Below are 17,836 nucleotides of genomic sequence, written 5' to 3' on the forward strand. Positions count from 1 at the left end.
ATTTTTTCCATAGACCAAACCCAGACATATTTCTCAGTCAACCTTGGTCTATCAAAACTGCAGTATACTGTAATACAGTTTAACACAATTAAGCAGGTTGGTGATTCCCAGTCCTTCCATAAAATATGCCTTTACCGTTAACAGAATGCATTATGCTACATGTATTATTTTACTGAACTAATATGAAAATAACAGAAACATCATCATATATAAGCTAAACATCTCAGAATGTAAATTGATGAAGATGGATTATGGCTCGAAAAATCTCAAAAAATATAACAAAGTCCGGAGAATTCTCAGCTGGCTGACTTCATCTTTGAAAATACTGCTGTAAGCGTCTTGTGTTAACTGTCGTCAGTGCTGTCTCAACTTAGCACTGACGACAGTTAACACAAGACGCTTACAAACTGAAGGTTGTAGGTTTAAATCCCATGTATACCAGACCTTTTATATATATATATATATATATATATATATATATATATATATAGATATAGATATATATATATATATATATATATATATATATATATATATATATATATATATATATATATATTGCAGGCAAATTTTCCATTTTAAAACAGAAATAAGTCATTTAATATAACTGATAGACATCACAGTAAGTGCGTTCCCTGGTATATTTCCATGTTGACATAACAAGTTAATTGTCATTAAACTTGGATGTGCTGTAACAAATGCGTGGATAAAAGTGCCTGGGGTCTTCCATTTTTTATTTTATTTTTTTTGCCTGTGATATGTGCGACTAGTCCATTTTAAAATATCAATAAATCATTTAATATACAGATGTCAAAATAAGTGCGTTCCCCAGTATATTTCCATGTTGATAAAATACTTTAATTGTCATTAAACTCAGATGTCCTGTAATATACATATGTGTGGATAAAAGTGCCTGGGGTCTGCAAAAATCTGCAAAAAAATATGTCGGAAGAAGGAGGAGATGGACATTTTACCTTTTTTTGGCAACTTATTTCTCGTACTGTATGACAGGTATTTACTGGGAACTACAAATTAAATGTGGAATGGTGCTTTTGGCTGATTTACCTTCGCTGCGCCAATACCCTGAAAACACGTAAACTATCCGTGCTGTATAGCTAGTCACTGGCAGTTCTCACCCTTCCCTGTAATTGCTGTAACTTGCCGCGAGGAACTACCGTTCCTCTTGATTCTCGCGCTTCGCTGTATCTTGGCATGAGGAACTAACGTTCCTCTCGATTAAACCAAGATACATACAGATTGTATTGATTTTGAGAGGTTTTATGGACCTGAAAATATTAAAATGAAAACCAATGCATCTAAATTACTAGCCTTGTAACATTAAAAAAAAAAGGATGGATAGACATGATTGGGCAAAATTGTGAAAGAGAAAAGCTAACGTGAAGTACATGTATATTTCACTGAAAAGCAACATAACGCGCTGCGGTTCAAATTGCCTTTCCTGTTAGGCATCACTGCTCTCACTGTATCACATTGGCTAATATATACACATACATTAATATTGTGGCAACTTACTGCAGAAGCATAATGTGTACAATCGCAAAACTTTTTTTTTTTTTTCTTGCTACCAGGATGTTGTAATTGAATAGCAGCTGCTTTTTCTGTGTGTGTTTACAAGGGAAAAGAACATACTTCCCATCTGGGCCATACATCTAAAGAAGCTTCATGAAAATGTTGGTAATTCTGTATAGTAATTGCAGTCGTGCCTTACAACTCTTTGACTGTCATTAATGTTATGAACATGACATTAACTTAAAACTATGTGCATTTTTTGAAAAACACAGGTTTGAATGAAAATAACAGCCATGTTTCTCTTTTTCTGTACTGATTCCTGGTTGTTTTGAATCCCTTAGGAAAAATTGCTAGATGTAACGTTGCAAATACCTTTATATATATATATATATATATATAGTGGAGTAATACGTCAGAGGTAATTTGTTTTTGGCCTCGCCCAGTCCTCCAAGGTTCTGAGGCTGAGAATGTGTTTACTTTGCAAGAGCAGTGCAATGCATTATTTTAATGTCCGAACTGCACCCAAAAAACAATGGAATGTATCAGAGTAAGGGAAAACATATACGCAGTAATGGTAAACTTTTTTTGTTAATCTGTCAGACCTATAAATATTACCTTTAAACTTGTCTGGTCTCTGCCTGGCCTTGTGTCTGTCCATTAAAGAGCCAGTATTACATCTATATACTGTAAGTTTTAACAATACCTGTAAATACGTTTCAGTACGTCTTCAGCATCATGCTTCAGGCAACCTCTATCTATCACAAAGCTTGGTGGTATGTTTTCATTTTTGGATGCAGTTCTGGAATTAGCATCCTCATTCTTTTTAGTCAGGTGATAGCACAGCGCACCATGATAAGTCAGTTGATGCACCTATTGTTCTCTTTCAGGTGTTCCTCCATTTTTAGACAGTAGCTGCTCAGGTTTCAAGGATACAGTCTGCCTGGCGTCACGTGCAGCAGTGTCATCTGGGATGAATTAACTCAATTGCCTATTGGTTTTAGACATGTTTTATTTTTATACACCATTAAAACATCATTTTTAAATTTTAGTAAAATGCCTACTGCAACGGTAATTGTATATAGTAAACTCAATACTGAGACCGCTCCGGTTGTCAGCTGAGGTCAGAACCCGTGTTTAGTTGTCATCTTGTGCCCTGTTCCTAACCAGAAGTTTAGTCATTGCTAACTGTTATTCTGCATCGGCTATTAAAAAAAAAAAAAAAAAGTTTGTTACATTACTATAATAATAAGAAAAGACTGACAAACTCACGTTTTGAATTACTAAAATATCAACCAACTCTGAAAAACATTCCTAAAGGTATCATTTTGTAAATTGTGGCAACTCTTTAAAACAGAACAGCATTTCACTTTTTTTAAAATATATGTTTTGTTATTTGGGCAATAGTATTTTAACAACCGTCTCTATGACTAGCGTGAGTGTAGACTAGATTTCATTATCTTTTGTACTTTATCCTTTTATTCTCGACTCTGAACAGGACCATGCATTTTAAAAACACATCTCTTAATAAATAATTTGCAAATGTTTATAAACATGATAACATGATTCTAAGAACTATCATTACTATCAACCCCATTGTCATTCTCTTCCACTGCTAAGGAGGCAGTATTTGAATGACAGGTGACCTCTGTTGCAGTGAGCAGGTAAATCTTGATTCCTGCAGTCCTTTGAAAATGAGTAAGGGTTATTTTGAAGTAGTACTTTGATGGCTGGGACTTTATTTCCAGGACCTACATCAAATATAGACAAATGATTATTTAACATAACCCAGGATGAGGCGGGTCTCTCTGAAATGGGTACAATTGTTAATAATTTAAAAGGAATTCATGCACAACATTATTAAGGTTAAACTATGATACTGGATCTTTAAGGATGACTGTGGAGTGATGAGGAGAACCAACCGCAGTCACCCACTCCCCGCACCCACACCCTACCCGCTTGGATGTCCAATGTAGCACTCCATATAGCCCCCAGCCAAGATCAGCAACTCTCACAGGATTGGAATTACCTCCCAACTTAAGACACACCCTGAACTCCATGAGGCAGTTCCTTGGAAAGTGTATAACTGGGATATCCCTCCCCTTTAGTTCTTTGTTTCTTGGGTCTCAATGTGTAATGCTTAATGGGTGCTCAATGTATGTGCATGTGCATTGCTAATGGCTTTTGTGCTTTAGAGAACATGCCCTTAGTTGCACTGTTATTCCAAACTGAACAGACGGAACTACCAAATTCACTACAACATTTTGTAAAACTTTGTTCCACGAAAAGGTTTCATTGGTGTCATCAGTTCTGCAGTGCTGTTTCTGCACAGTTAGGGATACTGTAATGCTCAAATAAAGAAATAAAATCAATACTCTCTTTTTTTCAAAATATTACAAATCTTATTAAATGTGTGTAGTGCCTCCCAGGTACAAGGGGGCCTACAAGAAAATGTGGACTTGAGCAAATGTTTCATCGCTCCACTACATCCCTGCAGCAATCTGGCTCAGGATATGTCTCAATCAACAGAAATATGGCTAAACAGAAATGGCTTGGAAGTTCCTTGCAGAAGTGAAACCTTCACAAGGACATGGCTGTTTTGTTACTTAGTTCACTTCCGAATGCCCATCATGCATTTTGTCTCGCTCGACCCAAGTCAAAGTGTGTCAACACACAACCTGAGTTATGGTCGGGACCCAGGTAGGAGCACCAATGTGAAAAGGGATAATCAATTAAAAATGTATATCTGACATCTGTATATTACATATGCATTGGTATAAAACTGACAGGAACTTGAAGGAACAAACCAAACGTTTAGGTTTCAGAGGTATGGCGCTACCTGAACCCTGCAAGGAGACTCATTCTTTCTCATTGACCGGAACGCCTTAGCCCTAAAGCTACATCCATTCTCCTGCCTATTAACTGTATTTAAGAAAACATGTACAAACACATGATTAATACCAATACACGTAGAAACAATACACAAACAGGTACTTAATATCAACACAGTGTATATTAGTTAAATTAAACGTTCTCAAACTAAAACTGGCAGATAAACACTTTGAGGATATATGTTAGCACAGCATAGTACAGTATTCATTTTCCGATCGCCAGATAAGACGCTTGCTAAATTACCTTAAATTTCATGAATGTAACCCTCGATACAGTTGCTATACCCTTTCTGTTGTGTGCTTTTAGGAATTCGCACATCATTATTTGCCCAATTATCAGTTTCTTCCTGCTTTATAAGAGTATCTGTGGCTGCAGCGGGCATGACAGTAGCTTGCACACCAAGCCTCATTTTCAAATGTAACATGGCTGCTATGTGAATAAAGCAAATTGACTTTTTAAATACAACAGGGAATGGAGATTGAAAGGCTGGACGTCCGGAGGAGCAGCACTTGTAGGACCAATGGCTGTGCAGTATCTGTAGTTGCTATGACAACAAAGTACTCAATTTCACAAGCCGATGATTACACGTGTCCTTAACAGGAGGCACGGAGATTGAAAAGCTGAGGGGATGCTGTAAGAACCAATGGCCGTGAGGCATCTGGCGATTGCTGCAATGGTAGAATAACAATTAACAATTCAACAGCATGAACTACAAAAACAATGCACGTGGAAAACAAGCAGGAATTAGGAAGTTGATGGTAACAGAACAAAAATGAACCCACGTCCTTGCCTGCTGCATGTTTTTAGGATCAAACTTGTATTATCGTGTCTGCCTTATGGCCCCAGGGTAAGTGAATCGGTTCCAGTAATATATAGACTGACACAGAAGCTGTTGACAGGTGGTACAACAATCATACAGTGCTAAATAATACTAGAGAGAAACCTCACAACACGATACAGAGTTGGAAACATAAAGAAAAGTGGGATATGTGACATGATGGGGTGAGCTAGATTGCCTTTAAATGCTTTTCGTGCAGCATGTGTAATTTATTAATTTAAATAATGATGCAAATGGTTTGAGGCATTTTCCATTGACAACATGTTTCATCTTCTGGTACCTGACAGTTCAAATTCAAAAGACAAGTGAAATGTATTTGTGAAATTTCCATCTGGTTTCATAGACCCCTAGTTATCAGCTCTTTATTATTATTATTATTTATTAGCATTTCTTACAAGATATCACATTATTTTTACATACAATTACCCATTTATACAGTTGGGTTTTTTTTACTGTAGCAATCTAGGTAAAGTACCTTGCTCAAGGGTACTTACTGCATTTTGTCCTTCACTTCTCCAAATCTAGCACCTTTCATTTTCACCACCAAAATTATTAAAAAGAAACATAAATAAGGTAAACCACAAATATTGGAGTACATTTGAGATGTTTTATTTTTTTTTCAGTACTATATTTTCTTGAACTACAAACAATGTTTGTAGTTTAAATGAGCAGCAGTGTGGAGTAGTGGTTAGGGCTCTGGACTCTTGACCGGAGGTACTCTTGAGCAAGGTACTTTATATAGATTGCTCCAGTAAAAAAAACTGTATAAATGGGTAATTGTATGTAAAAAAATAATGTAATTGTATGTACAAAATAATGTGATATTTTGTAACAATTATAAGTCACCCTGGATAAGGGCGCCTGCTAAGAAATAAATAATAATAAATGTTTAACAGTTGTGTGTTGGAAAGAAGCTGGTGTTTTGGGACATGGGGAAACAGCGTAGCTGTCCCATCTTAGTTTAGGAAAAACAAGTGTTTAGTCTAGGTCTCCAAATTGAGCTTTTGTTTAGTTTCTTTACATTGTGTTTGCAACTGAATAAATAAAAATAGTACCTCAACAGCTCTATAACTGATCAAGGATTTTGATGGGGCAGTTCTTATACTATCACTGTGTCATGCAACCATAACTGGTAGTTCTCTGGTCCATAATTAGCACAATATTTATTCTTTATTTATAAATCCTGTTAAATAAAAGCCTTCCCTCCTCTTTAGGTCACAGAACATTGGATGGTATCAGTGGCTATTTTTATAACAAACGCCACGCCATGGGCCACAACAAAGGCAACATAATGTGTTTCTTGTAACAGGGTGTTCTGTAACATGTTAAGATTCCCCCGTAGCACAGAAGAGATTGGTTAATGTCCTGTGCAAACATTGTGCCAATATGCTACCACTAATACTAATTCCATTGGTTACAGACAACACAGAACTGGGAGGGGTAGCTAACTCCCAATGAGCAACTCTAATAATACAAATAGATTTAGACAAGATTCAAACTTGGGCTGACACATGGCAGATGAAATGTAATGTGAATAAAAGCAAAGTCTTGCACATAGGGCACCAAAATATTACAGGCAAGTACAACATGAATAGTAAAGAAATAGAGGAAGCTTTATGCGAAAAGGACTTGGGGTAGTCGTGAATGAAACTCTTAAGCCAACTAGACAGTGTGAAGAAGCTATCAAAGAGGTAAATACAATGTTAGGTTATATAGCCAAAGACTGTTTAATTCAAATCTAGAGAAGCTATATTAAAATTATACAATGCACTGGTACGACCACACCTAGAATACTGTGTACAGTTCTGGTCCCCATATCATAAGGAAGACATAGAGCCCTGGGAACAAGTACAGAGGAGAGCAACATGATTAATTCCAGGATTGAAAGGCATGTCATATGAAGATAGACTGAAAGAGCTGAATCTATATAGCCTAAAAAGGACAGTCAGAGGTGATTTAATAGAGCTATTTGAAATTGTCAAGGGGTTTAATTATCTGCTGAGAATTATTTTTCACACGTGACAGAGAACAGAAGCAGGGGTCATGGGTGGAAGCTAAAGGGCATATTCAGAATCGAAGGGAGAAGGAGCTTTTTCACAGAAAGGGTGGTGAACCATTGGAACAGGCTGCCGCACAGAGCTGTTGAAGCTGAGACTATCATTCAAGAAAAGACTGGATGCTGTCATGAATAATAGTATATAACCCTCTCTTTGACCACACTAATACCTTTAGTTAGTTGCCTGGAGGAAGGATGGTCCGTCTAGCCATGGATTTCCAGGTTTCATTTCCCCTACTAACCTAGTTAGGGTTTTTGTTTTTCCTCCAGACCACGCTGGCACCAAAGCGAGTGAGCATAGGTGGGCTGAATGGCCTTTTCTCATTTTTGAATTTGTTATGTTCTTAAATAAACATATACATCTGAAGCACCCTATATGCAATGTTTCTATATTTATGTGCTGTAAAATAATACCTGGACGCATGTGCCTGTCATTCGGGGATTTTACACTGTGAATTGAAGAGCTAGTACATTTTGTGGATATTCTTATTTGTATTTTTAGTCAGTGTTATAGATCCCAAAACATCTGAGAAATGGAAAAGCAGGTTAATAACTTGACTGCACCTGTATTTCCCAGCTTTCTTTTCTTTCTTCTACCATGCTGTGTATTATGAGACAGAAGTCCACATAGATAGATACAGTAGATCTTGAGGATAGTTGTAATTTCTGAACTTCAAAATATGAAGATAAAATAAGCTTTGTCAAAGCAGACATTGTATGGCTGTAGAACAAACTAACTGGAATGCATTAGAACTTTTAATTCCCTAAAACTGCCTCCAAAACCCCTCCTCCACAGCATACAGTTCTGGGCATCTGCAAAATTAAAAAAACTGACAATTCACTGCCTGAACTTGCCAATGCTAGAAGGCATGGCCCAGCTCCAAAATGTTCCAGATGTTTTAAGATATTTCTTTTTTGCGAAACAAGAAACATTGTTTAAAATGAACAACAATTTGAAATGAGAGACTTCCCTGATTGTTGTAAAAGAACAAGACCCCAAAAATGCTCACAAATCTACCAAGGTGTGACAGGCTAGCTGCAGGGATGACGTCTGACCAGAAAGGAAAACACAGACAGTAGTGGAGTTGAAACTGAAGTGCAATGGCTGCGCTCAGTGCGTTTAATAAACAAACAAAAAGGTTTAACAAAACACAGGACATGGCACTTGAGGCCAAAATAAATAGACAAACAAAACGGACTAACACTAAACAGACAGTGGACGGACAGACAAACAAACACGGTGAGTCAAAACAAACAAGTATCGTAAATAGCAATTGTTATGAATTATTTTGAATTATTTCACTTTATTTTACTCTCCTCCTCTCTCCCGCTCTCTACTCACCGAACACCCAACCCAGAGTGAGTAAAACATGCATCTATATATACTGTTGTGCCGGGATTCAGTTACTAATTAATTATTCACTTGAATCCCAGCATGTGAACTAATTATGTGCAACCCCGTGCTCACATATTAAATACTTTAAATGCATGTGAAGTGAAGTGCAATCCCTGTGCCTAAATACAATTATACATTTTAAATAACTTGTGCTGCACACACCCATTCATATCCCGTGCAGCCATATCTATACACCAACATTAACACACCACATGCAACATATAACACAGAAATGCACACAGGGGCGGGGCACATTGCCACACAAGGTCACCAATGTAAGAATACATTCCAGCATTATCATGATTGAGAAGTGTACAGTATATTCAGCAACTAACCTTTATTTGTAAATGTTTTAGTCTGTTAAAGAGTCGTGTAGAAAACATTCTTTGCTTTTGTTTAAGCTGAATTAACAGAAACCTTTATTGGCTGTTTTTATGTATTTGCTACTAAAATATTCAATAGAAGCATGAAAGTGTACAGTGACCTTCCTATTTCTCCTGATGGTATTGCATCATGCTACCTTCCACAGAGGGTTATGTATGACTCTGGTGTTCTGTAGGGCTCTGAATTCATTGAGGGGGGTTGAGTGTTCACTTTGTGTATTATGAGAATAAAAAAATGTAATATTCTAACATTTTGTGTTTGAGCCCCATTTTAGCCTGGCATCTATATTTATCTATCTATCTATAAAATATAGTTATATAGGAGTTGCACACAATATTCAGGTTATAGGATTTTACATAGAACATTTTTTGTGCAAATTAGACAGGTATATGGTGAACTATTAAGCTTATAAGCAGAATTGTCTACAACTGTCTACCTAGATATAAAACATATAAAAGGGAAAATATTAATTGCACAAGTAGAAAAATTACTGTGACAATAAAGGATCAAACTTTATGGGAATCATTTAATTATGTTTTTCTATATAGACTCACTATGGACTTTCTACAACATAAGAATGTTATCTCCCAGCAGCCTTATGACTTTGCATCTAATTATGTGAGATATGTCATATTTGTGGGCAGATTTAGAAACATCAGTGGTTAACCAACAGATGCATAATTAGAGTGTATTTCACTTCCTTTCCTAAATGTACATGAACAGTTTCACAGATACTGTACTAAATATAAGACAGGGGTGTGTGTCTTTTATGCAGAAATGGCACAAGGAGTTAATTATGGTCGTGTTTGGTGTGTTTCCTCCAGCAAAATAAATGTATTGTACCTGTTCAATACAGTGGATATTTCATCTGTAATGCAGTTTTTAGCTAAACAAAATGTTTTGCCTTTTTATTTTGTTACATTTCATTGATGTTCATGTTCCAGCAGAGACAAGACAAACTACAAAAGTGAAACCACACAATATTCATCTTAGAACAACAGACACTGGTCCACACACTGCATCACAGTCTCAAAAGTAAGCATGGTCTCATACCAGTTGAGATCAAATGGCAGTACAGTAAAGGAAGGGCAGATCTCTAGCCTAACAGATCTAGTCTTATACCAACCTTACTAGTGAGACAAGTGGGAGCATGGTCCATCCCCACAGCCACAGTAATGAATTTAAAGGCAGGGTTTGACCTGATCTTCCACCTCTGGGACAGCTGTAGTATATCTCACGGTACACATACTGGCACAGCCAGACACTGAGGTAGAAACATAATCTCCAGAGCAGAGAACCTGTGAAGAACAACAGGTGAGGATAAGAGGTAAGCTGAGAGGTGGAAGTGGCGAGATGGAGGGTGCAACACAAGGAATGGCAAAAGCACACATAAATACATTTGATTAAATAAAAAAAAACATACCATTGATACAAGAGGTCATTCAAAATGATCTAGACAGCATTCAGAACTGGGCAGACACATGGCAAATGACACTTAATACAGAAAAGTGTAAAGTATTGCATGCAGGCAATAAAAATGTGCATTATAAATATCATATGGGAGGTACTGAAATTGAAGAAGGGAACTATGAAAAAGACCTAGGAGTTTATGTTGACTAGGAAATGTCTTGACAAGACAATGTGTGTGGGGAAGCTATAAAAAAGGCCAACAAGATGCTCGGATATATTGTGAGAAGTGTTTAATTTAAATCAAGGGAAGTAATGTTAAAACTTTACATGCATTAGTAAGACCTCACCTAGAATATTGTGTTCAGTTCTGGTCACCTCGTTACAAAAAATATATTGCTGCTCTAGAAAGAGTGCAAAGAAGAGCAACCAGAATTATTCTGGGTTTAAAAGGCATGTCATATGCAGACAGGCTAAAAGAATTGAATCTATTCAGTCTTGAACAAAGAAGACTATGCGGCGATCTGATTCAAACATTCAAAATTCTAAAAGGTATAGACAATGTCGACCCAGGGGACTTTTTTGACCTGAATAAAGAAACAAGGACCAGGGGTCACCAATGGAGATTAGATAAAGGGGCATTCAGAACAGAAAATAGGAGGCACTTTTTTACAACGCGAATTGTGAGGGTCTGGAACCAACTCCCCAGTAATGTTGTTGAAGCTGACACCCTGGGATCCTTCAAGAAGCTGCTTGATGAGATTCTGGGATCAATAAGCTACTAACAACCAAATGAGCAAGATGGGCTGAATGGCCTCCTCTCGTTTGTAAACTTTGTTATGTTCTTATGTTCTTAAGAAATACGGTATACTGCACTGACCTGTCTTCAAGCTTCTTTTAATAATGTATAATTCAATATAATTTAATAATTAATTAAAGTATCAACACATTTTCAATTTTCAACTTATTATGGTATGATCTGAGCATATACTGTACTCCTCATTTAACATATTAAAGTAGTAAAAGTAGTCGAATCTAAACCAGTGTAGCCTGATAATGCAACTCCCTGCCTGCAGGCATTTAAGCTTCTATTAGAACAAAAAACCTCAATAAATTATATCAATAAGCTGCCATGACAACGTTACATATTTCAGTGAAATGTCCCCAAGCCTGCTTTTATATCAACAGCATATAAATATCTCTGTAAAAGTGCAGTCACAGATGCCTTGTTGTCATTGAACACACACCTGTCTTTCACACTCCTTACACCACCACATTTTCATTCAGCATAGTCTTGCTGATTCTTGTTAGGCACAGCTGACACCCATGTCATAAATATTGTTTGTTAAAAAAACGAATAAAAAAAAATATCAGAATGCTTACTTTTAAGGCAATAAACTGAAAACATCCCAAGGACATTTCAGATGTTTATGGCAGATTCGAAAGACCATGGGTGTTGGTGTTAATACACTCTGAAGATAAACCTAGAAGGTACAAAAATAAAATCAAAGAAAACAGAGAATACTGTAAGTGTAATATTCACTAAAGTAAAAACATCTACAGTGTATAGTGCACATATTCTTCAGTAACCTTAAGTTAGAATTTCTCAGCAAGAATGTTCACAAATCAGTTATGCTACTGAATCCAGATGCTCCAGTCTCTTGGCGGAGACAGACATCTGTTTAAGCACACCACAGCAATCACAGTTTTACTTTCAGCTACTTACGCTTAATTTACACTGCCACATCGGACCTAAGCCGACTCAGGTCCAACTGATCGCGAAGAATCTTATAATTTTTCACGTAGCGTTTACACTGCGGTTGTGCCCTGAGCTGGCTTAGGTCCGAATGTATGCGCATACCATCTAAATTACAATACGTGCACAGTGACGTCATAACGACCGCTGAAGGAATGATGATTTTCCCCTCCCCAAACCACAAAGGCGGAAGAGGCAGAGTGGTATTACAAACAGGGTTAGGCTCGAGGGTGGACGCAGGTGGACACGGTCCACTCACTTTTTTTTTTGATTTTTTAACAAAAATCAATGAATAAAATATAAAATACTATATGAAGTGCACCCCCCACCATAAATAACTTCAAATGGCATCGATTTTCCGTGCTGCCTTCTGTATGAGTCTTGACAAAGTGAACACGCCCCCACTCACACACACACACACACACCAATAAGAAATAGAACAGTCCATTATTTTTATCTTCGGCAACAACCGTAAAACCACCATCGTGTATTTTATGAACGTTAGAATATTTAACTGTTACGACCATTAATATACGATGAAGAGGAGGAGTATTGAAGATTTTTTTGTTCCTGTCGGTAAGACGATAGTGACACAATCATGGTTTTTTGTACATTTTGCAAGGAACAGTTAAAGTTATCAATTTTATACAACAGGCCTATTACTAAGATTTTTTTTAAATAATTTGTGATTTGCATAGCAGGATTTAGGGGAGTTGTGTTTAACAGTAGAGGTTTTTACATTATGTGGCAGTAGAATAATCTCTGCTCTCACTTTACAGTTAACTTGAATGACATACTTACCAAACCAAACAGTATGTAAAATAATAGATTTTTTTTTTAACGTTTAAACAGTTGCATTGTAATCATTATTGTTCAAATTGTTTCATGTTGGTGTATTGGATCAGATATAGCTTGCATTTTTAAAATTGATTAATTTTGTTGACTTTGTTAATCCGGCCCTGTTTACATGGGATCAGCTGGGTAGAGAAATAGTTAATCCGCCCTGAGTAGAGCTGTAAATCTGATTAACAAAATAGGACTTTGTCACCTGGATCAGTGGGTCCTTGGGATGCGTATCCTGCTTCGTACTTTACAGTCCACTCACTATTTTCACTAACCCTGATTACAAACAAACAATACAGTGTCATGTTCATATTGCAGGGACTCATCTTAAAAAAATATATACTTATCTTGCAGTCTACGAGAAAAATGGTTATTTGTTTAGACAGTGTTTGACACAACATAGTGGTTCCTGCAGGCCCGGTGTTATGGGTGGGCCAGGGGGCCTGGCCCGACCAGTTTAGCTCCAGTGCCCCCCCAGTTTCAGATTCTAATTTGATTCAGTACCGTCAGCTTCCAGTTCTAGCAGTAGATACCCTCTGGAATGCCTCAGCACCAACTGTGAATCAAATTTAAAATCAATCCGCGCAAGTGCTGGCTTTTTCTTTTTGACTTGCTGTATTTTTAAGCGTAGTTCACTATTGGACAGTAAATACTAAACAAAAACATAATTGGTCCAAATTAATTTTATTATCCACCAAAACCAGCCAATTAATACTTTGCATTGACGAAAGCAACCAATCTTGTACCTGCAACTGCTGAGAGCCAATCACACTCGACTGGTGCACAGACACAGCATTTTTCAGCGAGACGCGAACAGTTCCGTAATATTGCTCCATTCATATGATTCAGGAGAGAAAGGTTTCGGCCGAAGGTAGAATCATGGTGAGTTAGGAGGCATTTTAGAGTGGTATTTAATGAGAGATTGTGTTGGTAGTTCAGACTCCGTCGTACACAGACTGTCCAGTAATTTCTCAGTTCATTCCTTAGGCAATGTCCAGATTATAAATAGGGTTTTAAAACCCTAACAAATGCCAGCTAAATTGCAGACGGGAGTCGGCGCGTAACGTCACGGTCTGTGCAGACGGAGTGTGGACAGCTTTGGTAGATGAACAACAGTTCTGAGCAGAACCAAAATGGAGGTGGTGTTGAGAAAAATTCTAATCGCAGAAGTGGATGCAGTCGAAGTTCCCTTTGTGCTCCACCAGCTTCATAATTTACAGCATGATCAGAAAATGTATAGTATAAACAGTCCCTGCTATAAAGAAATAATATAAACGTATGTTTTGTGATGTGAGACAAATTAATGAGTATTATAACAGGCAGGATTCCCCCCCGCCCTCTCACAAAGGGGTTGTTACAGTACTGTATTTTGATCTGGGACAAAAATAGTTAAAATACTTCCACATATGGTCACATATCTCACTTCAACTACCTCTTATTAAAGCTGATTTATTCTTCTTAATTCAAAGTAGGTTAATCCCTGTCCCTGATAGCCTTTCATCAATAACCAATTACACCTGCTGAAAATAACAGCGGTTTTAGGTTCATTTCAACCGTTTAGCATTATTTTATTTTTTTACATGTTTAAACCTTTAGAATAAATATCTGAATATTTGAAAAGTATAATAACTGTGTGGAAAAAGAGTCCAATCATTTTAATTTGTATTACAAATCATTACAAATGATTCACACCCCCTGACTAGGTGGCAGTAGCACATGGAGTGAGGATTGTATCTGGTTGCCTACACATTTCTTTGTCAGCCAACGCTTGTCTATTGTTTTGATCCACGGCTGCTCCAGTGCAGTACCTGTCAGGACATGCGCGATCTGCGCTCGGGAGATGCGTGACCTGGTGACGTCTTTTCCGGATGAGTTCACGCAGGTGGCGAACTTGGACAGGTTTTGCACAAAATCTGGGCAGCATTAGGAAAATATTGTACGTGAACGCAGCCAGAGCCATCATCATTGGGCACTATCGCTTAAATAAAAAATCTATGAGAAATCATTAAACAAATCAAATTAAAGTAAAGCAAAGCACAATAATAATAATAATAATAATACATTTAAAAATGTCTAGTTGCTTCTGGTGTTTGGAAACCCCTTTGTAGGGTCGCTGTGTCGAATTGTTTACAAGAGCATATGCTTTTTAAATTCAGTATTGAATAGTCATCTGAAAGTAAGCATTATGTGTACATTTGTTACATTACAGTAACTTGGTCTGTGCGGGAATATGTTTATTGCAATCTCTGTACAGGGCCTGCTCACTGTATGATTGTATTTGTTTCACGTACTGTTGCTCAGACACCCCGTTGTTTCTGATGGATCTCCAAGGCGGTTTTACCCAGTTTCCCTGCTATCTTTGCCTTTGGGACAGCAGGGACACCAAGGTGCATTACCACAGGCGGGACTGGCCACAGCGGACCGAGTTCTCTGTGGGGAGGAACAACGTCAAGTGGGAGCCACTGGTGGACCCCCGGAAGGTGCTGATGCCACCACTGCACATCAAATTGGGCCTTATGAAACAATTTGTCAGAGCTCTAGATAAGGAGTCGGCAGCCTTCAAGTACCTTCAAGACTTCTTCCCTATGCTGTCTGAGGCAAAGGTCAAAGCCGGTGTCTTCGTCGGACCACAGATAAAGAAGATCCTGGAGTGCAATGAATTCCCCAAGAAGCTCACTAGTAAGGAGAAAGCGGCTTGGAACAGCTTTGTCGCAGTGGTTCGGGGCTTCCTGGGCAATCACAAGGCCGAAAACTATGTGGAGCTGGTTGAGACTCTGGTGAAGAACTACGGCACAATGGGCTGTAGGATGTCCCTCAAAGTCCATATCCTTGATGCTCATCTTGATAAATTCAAGGAGAACATGGGAGCGTACTCGGAGGAGCAAGGCGAGCGCTTCCACCAGGATATACTGGACTTTGAACACCGCTACCAAGGACAGTATAACGAGAACATGATGGGAGACTACATTTGGGGGCTGATTCGTGAAAGTGATTTACAGTATAATTGTAAATCTCGAAAAACTACTCACTTCTAAATCTTTTGTAGTCATTTTTGTATTACTTTAGTATAAATATATGTTCATTTGGATTCATATGTTGTTTTTTTCTGACTTTATGTGAACGAAAAGACACAAATTCACCCGTTTTCTCATTGGAAACAGTTACATTTCAAAATATCAATGTCCTGGTCACAAAAGGAAAGTTTGTGGGGAATAATAGCCATTTTCTATACTTTTGAGGCATAAGCAATTAGGAAATAACACTTACTACCCAGGAACAAAAATTGTGTTACATAGTGTAATTTAAAAGAAAAAAAAAAACTTTTACGGATGAACCTGTGATAATTCGTGCGGTGTGGATAGTTTATAATATTGTGCTGTCATGTGATTTTTTAAATTTATTTGTTTGTTTATTGTCATCATAGTGAAGTAAAATAGTAGGGAATACGAGCTAATAGATTTGTCTTTTCCAAAATGAGCCTGTCCTTGTTATATAAGTACACTAACTAAACTCTTTGTAACTTTTTTCTTTCTTTTTTTAAGTTAGTTGTTGCCAATTAATTTTAGGCTCAGCTCACCGCTACCCCTGCGCTGACTCGGGAGGGCGAAGATGAACACACGCTGTCCTCTGAAGCGTTTGCCGTCAGCCGACCGCTTTTTTCCACACTGCGGACTCGCCATGCAGCCGTCCAAGAGCTACAGCGTCAGAGGACAACGCAGCTCTCGGGCAGCTTACAGAGGTTGTTGGTGCGGGGTGAGCCGAGGACACCCTGACCGACCTAACACCTCCCTCCCCCCGGGCGACGCTCGGCCAATTGAGCGCTGCCCCCTGAAAGATCCCGTCCTCGGTCAGCAAAGGAATAGCCTGGACTCGAACTTGTGACATCCAGACTATAGAGTGCATCCTGCACTCCACGTGGAGCGCCTTTACTGGATGCGCCACTCGGGAGCCCAAACATTTCCTTTTTTAACAACGAAATGACAGGGACCGCAAATAATTAAAACAATATTTATTTAAACTTAGAACATAACATGTAAAACGCAGTTGTGTAACAGATCAGCTAAAATCAAAAACTGCTGAGAGGGGGTTGCACAGATCTTTTTGCCAGATCTTATGCCATTATTTTTCGGTATACGTATTTATTTTGTGTTTCTGCTGAGAGTGCACTTTGGATTTACGTTTCGCCCCACAACGCTATGACAGCTCTGCTTTCTTGCTCTCCCAGTTCACGCCGCGGTTGTCAGAAACAAACAAAAAACATTTGTAAAAAAAATAAACTATTCTGTGTTTAACTAATCACTGGTACAATCAAAATATTTATTTAAATAACCATAAAAACAAACAACAAAAATATGGTGTGTTAAAGCGTGTTTGAAACTAAACCGATAAATAAGTGGTTTACAATAAAATAACTTGGAAAATCCATGATAGTTTTTGTATAAAATTATTTTTGATAGCATTTTTTTTAAATAATTCCACTGGCGTCTGCAGCTGTTTAACAAAGCAAAAAACTTATCGTCAAAAGTTTACATAGCCCAATGTATGGATATTTGGGGTATGTACACTTTTGACGACAACTTAATAATGAAACGTAGATATTTACAAATACTCTCCAATATAAACAGTTAATAAATTCAAATATTCAGGACGCCTTTGTCTCAAGTCGTTCTTCTCTTTTTGCTTCTTCCTGTTTAGATTCCATGGGGGAGGAGCCGAGCGGCCTGTGAGTCACTAAAG

The 17,836-nt window shown here is 37.8% G+C and overlaps 1 long non-coding RNA gene across 1 annotated transcript; it reads right to left on the reverse strand.

Moving 5' to 3' along the window:
* Window positions 1-8,399: 8,399 nt before the first annotated feature.
* On the reverse strand, window positions 8,400-12,331 carry LOC131737906 (uncharacterized). Its single transcript, XR_009329472.1, has 3 exons — window positions 12,227-12,331; window positions 11,884-11,984; window positions 8,400-10,391 (listed from the first exon to the last, which is right to left on the reverse strand). It is a non-coding gene; the product is annotated as an uncharacterized LOC131737906 (long non-coding RNA).
* Window positions 12,332-17,836: the final 5,505 nt, after the last annotated feature.

This window comes from Acipenser ruthenus, chromosome 9 (assembly GCF_902713425.1).
Source record: "Acipenser ruthenus chromosome 9, fAciRut3.2 maternal haplotype, whole genome shotgun sequence".
Lineage (NCBI taxonomy): Eukaryota > Metazoa > Chordata > Actinopteri > Acipenseriformes > Acipenseridae > Acipenser > Acipenser ruthenus.